Here is a 7,290-nt window from a genome sequence, read left to right as displayed (position 1 = left end):
TCTCCATCTCTTTCCGTGTGTGTGTGTGTGTGTGTGTGTGTGTCTGTCTGTCTGTCTGTCTGTCTCTCTCTTTCTCTCACCATGTCTCCTCCTCCCTCCCCATGTCTGTGTGTCTTCCTTTCTTTTCCTGTATCTGTCCCTCCCCATGTCTGTCAGTTTCTCTCTCTCTCTCTCTCTCTCTCTCTCTCTCTCTCTCTCTCTCCTGTGCCTGTCTCTCTCTGGGTCTGTCTTTCCCTCCACATTTCACTCTCTCCATGGGGGGTATCCAATTGCTTGAAAAGTCAGTTGGGTGTCTGTTTTTAACTATCTAATAGACAGGAAAAAACAGACACCCAACCGACTTTTCAAACATTTGAATTCCCCCCATGTCTGTCTCTCTCTTACTCCACATCTCAGTCTCTCCCTACCCATGTCACACTATTTTTCCATAACTGTCTCTCTCTCTTTTTCTCTCTCTCTGTCCCTATCTCTCTCTTCATGTCTGTCTGTCTCTCACCCGCTCTGCGTGTCAGCCGCTTTCTCTGTCTCTTTCTCCTTTCCCATGTCTCTCTCTCCTTATTTCTGTTTCTATGGGCGGGATGTACTAAAGTACATCGCCGCCCATCGCCGCCCTGCGCCACGATCCTGATCGCATATGTACTAACATATGCGATCAGCATTGCGGAGGACAGCTCTTCCGATAAGAGCTGTCCTCCGCGATGCGCAGCGGCAGCCTGACTTCTGGGATTCGGCCCCAGGAGTCAGTCTGCGCATGCGCGGGGTGACGGGGGCGGCCGCAGGGCATGCTGGGAGGGATCCGATCGGATCCCTCACACAGCGCAGCGGAGAGAAGCCCATAGGCTTCTATGGACTATCGCCAGCTAAAGCTGGCGTACCCCGCCGCGGCGCTGTCCTGCCGGCCGGGGGTTAGTAGTACATCAGGAAAATGCGGTAAACAGGGAGTTTACCGCATTTTCCACTTAGTACATCCCGCCCTATGTCTCTCCTGCCCTCTCCATGTTTCCTTGGCTTTGTGTGTACAGAATATCTCTTACCCACATACACACTTTAAGTGGTTTGGAGGTTTCCATATACGTGTGCTCTCTCTATTTCTCTCTCTCTCTCTCTCTCATATCTGGAAAAACCCTCCCTAAAAATCTTGTGTTTGCCCCTGGCATGGAGTCCACCTCCTCCTTCATGCTTATCTCCTTCTCGCCTCTCCCGAGCACTCCTGCTCGGGGGGCGGGGCTTCGCGGAATGACGCGTTTGCGTCGTGACGTCACGACGCAACGCGTCATTCCGCGAAACTCCGTCCCCCGAGCAGGAGCGCTCGGGAGAGGCGAGAAGGAGTAACAAAGTGCCGCGGCGGGCGCCCCGTGCGGTTGCACGGCTCGCCCGCTGCTAGAAACGGCACTGGCATGGACCATTGTTAGGCATAAGGCAAAATACTATACAAGACCAGTTACACCTAAATATAGATATTTAGTATTTGTATATTTAATATAGTATACACTACATATAGAAGAAATCCATTCCTGCTGTAGTCTCTCTTTACAAATGAAATAGTAATACATATTATGTATTACAGCAACGCTTGGCACAATCAAAATTAGCATAGATTGTTTGCTCTTTTTTCTATGATTATTTTCCAATTTAACAGTCTTTGACTAGAACACAGGCTTCTGCATACCTCCCAGCTATCCTGATTTTGGCAGGACAGTCCCGCTTTTCGTGCCGTCCCATCTGTGTGCCACAGTGTACCACATTGTGTGTGTGTACTGGCGTTTTTATAATGGGTGCAGTGTGTGCGGGTCTCACGGGCTCCCGGGGTCCAGGGGGGCCCACACCGCACACCCTGCACCTATTATTTTTAATACTTACTGTACGGAGTCCTGCGGCGCAGCAGCGCTTCAGAAATCACTGTGAAAATTGCACTGCACCATTTTGCCGATGTTTTGTGCATGCACAGTAGGAAATCACTGGGAAAATGGCTGCCACGCCATTTTCCTGGAGATCTGCGCATACGCTCTAGGTCCTGGGACAACGCTAGGGTCCCCTAGGGACATCATTATTAAAGGATGCTAACCTAAATGTCAGAAAATAGAACACAAAACAAAATGTCCAGGATGGTAAAGACAATTTATGAATGTTGGAAAGCTATATCTTACTCTTTTAGAGTATTAGGATGCTTCCATGTTAGGACATGTAGTTCTTTGGGTTCATTCATGGGTTTAGTACATCAACTGAGCGGCAGCGATGGAAGAGCACATTTTACTTCTTCTGATGGGCTGAGCTAGGCAAATCAGCAAGCTTCTTGAGGAATGCTGGCTAACTGCTGCAGTGTATCTGATTGGCGGCCAAAATTAAATTTATTTAAATGAGAGGTCACTGTAATGAGTTTCAAAGGGCAGAACCCTCACAGTGTAGCAGGTGTCTGCAGAGACTATTTGGAAGCACAAAACAAATTGATTTTTTCACATTCAGGAGTTGCAGTGATTGGCAGCCATCCAATCACTTTCCTCCATCCAGACGCCACTCAATACAGGAAGGCAAACTTGTGAGTTATTTGGAACACAAATGAGGCTCCAAATAACAGTATTATTTATAACAGAAAAAAAATAAAAAACTTGCAATTAAGGGGTGTTTAAAAAGCGACAAAAAGGCAGGACTTGTGATGTTTTTACAATTGCTGACACTATTATACAGTATAAGCACTTTTAAACCTGCTGATCTGATCTGATAGCACAAAGCACTGCTAAGCATGTAATAGTGGAAGCACAGTGAACTTGTCTATATGCTTGCCAGAAAAATAAACAAATTTTTGCTAATTTTAAGAAAAATGCTGCATCCCTGTATTTTACCCAGATTGTAAATAGTCCCCAGTTTCTCTTTAATGCTTTGTATGAAAAATTACATTGACAGTTTAATAATTCTCTAAGTCCCATTACAATGCAGTTCTTATTAGTTTCTGAAATGTACCAAACCTTGAATCCCTGACGTATAAAAGGATAATATAGAAAAATAATAAATAAAACACATATTTGATAAATGAAATGTGTTAATTATGCACAATGCCCAAATGCTATCTCACTTTAGGTAATATGCAGTATTTCTGTATCTGTCTCTATAACAAGGAATTATACAGATGAATCTTATTACCAGTGACACTACAGTCTTGCATGACAGAGCTTTTGATTCTTTTATAGCATTATCTATCTTTATTACTGTGGTCTGTTAGTCACTGGCACGTTCTTTGATGCCTGCAGCAATCTCCACTCATTCTGATGGCTGTGTGTTTTGTGATGTACCAACAGATCTCTTATCTGATCATTGGCGTTTCTATAATGGGTGCAGTGTTCACGGTCCCGAGTCCCGGGGGGGGGGTGGGGGGGGGGGCACACCGCACACACTGCATTACCTTTCCAGAGTCCATTTCTGACCGTGTGTGGGCCCCTCCTCTCCCGAAGCCGTCGCGCCGCTGCAAGCGCACTGACCACTAGAGAACCTGGCACAGTGCCAGAGTCTACAGCGCATGCGCAGGACTCTGAAGAAATGGTGCGACGTCCATTTTTCAGAGTCCTGCGCATGCGCTGTAGACTCTGGCACTGTGCCAGAGTCTACAGCGCTCAGAGCACTAGCAGTGGCGTGACAGCTATGGAAGAGGAGTGGGCCCACACACGGAGTCTGCACACGGGTCCCCTCCTCTCTAGTGATGCTCCTGTATCTGTTCTACAGTATTAGCCTCTACCACATCTGATGGGAGGATATTCCACTTGTCCACTACCCTTCTATGAAGAATTTTTTTGTCATATTTCCTCTGTACCTGCTTCCCTCCAGTTTCACGGCATGTTCCCATGTTCTAATACTTCTCTTCCTACTGACAATGCAACAATCAACAACAAGCCCACTGCCTAAGTGTCATTCTTGTCTCAAATATGTCCTTTACTTCCCACATTCAATCTGTATCTTAATCCTATTACATATACATATTCAGAATACACATGTATCTGACACAAGACCCTACAAAAGCTTTAATTCATGCACTTATTATCTTGCGCATTAATTATTGCAATAGTCTCCTTACTGGTCTTGTCTTAAACAATCTTTCTCCTCTACAATCTATTTTTGCATCCATCGGCTAGAGTGATCCTCCTCATAAAAAGATTATTCTGCAGCTATTCCGATGTCTGAGTCCCTACATTTGTTTCCTATATTTTACCAATTTCTATATATTCAATTGGTGCAATTTTTTGGACCAGTCGCAAAATGGCACTTTTCACCCATTTTTAGGTTGAATTTACATTCGATCTATTCAATGCCTGTGCAGTTTTTTCGATTGGTTTAAAAATCTGCACGGTCAAAAACCATGTGATTGTCGAATTCACCAATTTTTTGACTGTTGAAAAATTCAAAACTAATTAAATATCCTTCATAAAATACTTCAACTTACATATAAGGTTACATAGAAACAAGACAGTGGGTGCACCATACAACCATTAGAATTATAATAAATGTAATAATTATTTATCTGATGTACTATTATTACATTATTACTATTCTAATGGTTGTATAGTGCACCTGCTCTCTTGTTTCAATATTGTAGTACTAAGTCTCTGCTAGGTAACTAACACCCATTATAAGTAGCTAGAGTGTGCAGTTCAGGCTCCCTCTTCCTAATAATTATATATACGGCTATCAACATACATCTTATTCAATTATTTCCCAGCTTATACCTTTTGCTCTGCATAAGATGTGAGTCTGTTCCACCTTCCCCCCCTTTGGCTGGACCCACTCTGTGGAGGGTGTAGTATGGTATGCCTCGGTCGGGCTCCTGGCGACCAGCATACCAGCGCCGGGAGCCCGACCGCCGGCATACCGACAGCGTGATGAGCGCAAATGAGCCCCTTGCGGGCTCGCTGCGCTCGCAACGCTGCGGGCACGGTGGCGCACGTAATTTTATTCTCCCTCCAGGGGGGTCGTGGACTTCCACGAGGGAGAAAAAGTGTCGGTATGTCGGCTGTCGGGATTCCGGCGCCGGTATACTGTGTGCCGGCATCCCGACAGTCGGCATACTGAAGACCACCCCTCTGTGGAATGCCCTCACTTTGACAATAAGACTTTCTAGCATGCAAACCTTCAAGCATTCCCTGTAAAACCAGTGGCATAACTATCAATTTTACTCTCCCCCCGTCCCCCCCACCATCCCGTGGCATTTATGTAAAACAAACAGGGACTTTTCTAGCCAATTTGGCTCCAAGTGTGAACAGTTAAAAATGCGTCCCTTCCCCATAGACATTTTAAAATAAAGAGGATGTGGTTTCATTCCAAGAGCGTGGCCTCACTGCAAGGGTTGTGGCCTCACTGCAAGGGTTGTGGCCTTGCAGGAACACACTACCTTATACCCTAGTTTTTCAACCTGCACGCCCAGACATTGGCCACCACAGGAAAAAAAAAAAATCCTGATTCATGCCTCTTACATTATTTGTCCTTTTTTCATTACATAATGTGCCACACATTGTAATGCCCATTACACAATATGCTACACACCGTAATGCCCATGACACAATATGCAACACACCGTAATGCCCATTACACAATATGCGACACACGGGATCCGGTCTGAAGATCGACAGTGTCTAGGTCGACAATGTTTAGGTCGACCACTATAGGTCAACAGTCACTACGTCGATAGAGTCTGAAGGTCGACAGGGTTTCTAGGTCGATATGTTCTAGGTCGACAGGTCAAAAGGTCGACATGAGCTTTTCTAATTTTTTTTTCTTTTTTTGAACTTTTTCATAACTAACAATCCACGTGGACTACAATTGGGAACAGTAACCTGTGCAGAGCGCAGCTGTAGCGGAGCGAGGCACCTTGCCCGAAGCATGGCGAGCGAAGCCAAAAACGACACCAAAAAAACATGGAAAAACTCACGTCGACCTTTTGACCTGTCGACCTAGCACATGTCGACCTAGAAACCCTGTCGACCTTCAGACCCTGTCGACCTAGTGCTGTCGACCTATAGTGGTCGACCTAAACATTGTCGACCTAGACACTGTCGATCTAATGATCCACACCCGCCACACACTGTAATGACCATTACACATTATGCCACAAACAGCTATGTCCCTGACATCATTTTATGCCCCACACACAATAATGGCCCTTATAAATTATGACCCTTTGTCTGTTATTATCCAGTCTCATTTTTCTGTGTTCCCAATGTGTAAAAAACAACAGACTATGTTTGTGCTATATACTGTAAATAACTGTCTGGATTATTTTAAAGTTGAATATATTAATTATATGTTCATTGAATAGATATTGATCTGTGGAAACACTGGGGGAATATAGAAAATATCAGTAGGCACAGTAATTGCAGCTATTGGGGCTAAATATGATATTTAATAAACAGAATTATCTCATAAAATCTGGAAAATGTGATATTCATGTTTTTGGAGCTGGTAATAAGCTTGTTTAAAAAAGAGATATATACAGTATCTCTTCTCTTGTGGCAGTTGCAGCACAGTCCAAAATTTAAATAGGGGAGCCAGCAATGTTTGGCAGTTGGTGTGGCTCCCCTAGGTGAATTTTGGACTGTGCTGCAACTGCCACTGGAGAAGAGATATTTACTGTATCTTTTTAAAAAAAAACTAAGGGTTCTATTGGTAAAGAATGTGATGTTTAGGTTTTAGTTATCACTAAGCATTGCATTCTTACTTAATATCGTGTTTTTTTTTTTTTTTTTTTACTTTTATGCAGTTATTCACTAAGACTTACCTTCTCCCCTTTGAGATCTGGTAACCGGAATAGGAGGTAAAGGTGAAAAGCCCTGTTACCAGTGATTAAGGGCTTTTCAGTGCTACATGAAGAGACCCCATATATCCAGCTGCCAAAAAAACATAAATATCACCAGATTTTATGAGATCATTATATTTATTAAATATCTACCTAGTGCTATGCCAGGATCCACATGACTTCAAGGATGAAGCTGCATCACCTAGTGTTTTACCATTCAAAGCCACAACTGCCATCACTAGTATTGGCACTTGCACATGATACATGCTGGGTGCAAGAGATCCAAAACGGTCTTTCTTTCCCCATACACAGGCCCTTAGTATAGCACGGAAGTTTTGCTATACGCCCATGACGACACACCCACAACATGCCCATAACGTTGTCATGACACTCTCACAAGACAAAACAATTGCATGGTCTCATCCTAGATCCCACCCTGGAACAGCCATTTCACGGCCAAGATCCATCTGACTCAGAATCAACCGGTGATATACAAAAATGTTGACCTCCATATA

At 44.0% G+C, this 7,290-nt stretch overlaps 1 protein-coding gene across 2 annotated transcripts in view; it reads right to left on the bottom strand.

Annotated features, from left to right (window-relative positions):
* CRHR1 (corticotropin releasing hormone receptor 1) overlaps positions 1-7,290 on the bottom strand; it is a 526,098-nt gene that overhangs the window by 168,825 nt on the left and 349,983 nt on the right. The window lies entirely within an intron of this gene.

The sequence above is a fragment of the Pseudophryne corroboree genome, chromosome 3 (assembly GCF_028390025.1).
Source record: "Pseudophryne corroboree isolate aPseCor3 chromosome 3, aPseCor3.hap2, whole genome shotgun sequence".
NCBI lineage: Eukaryota > Metazoa > Chordata > Amphibia > Anura > Myobatrachidae > Pseudophryne > Pseudophryne corroboree.
The sequence above is the reverse complement of the archived record's forward strand: the minus strand, read 5'-3'. Positions and strand labels throughout refer to the sequence as shown.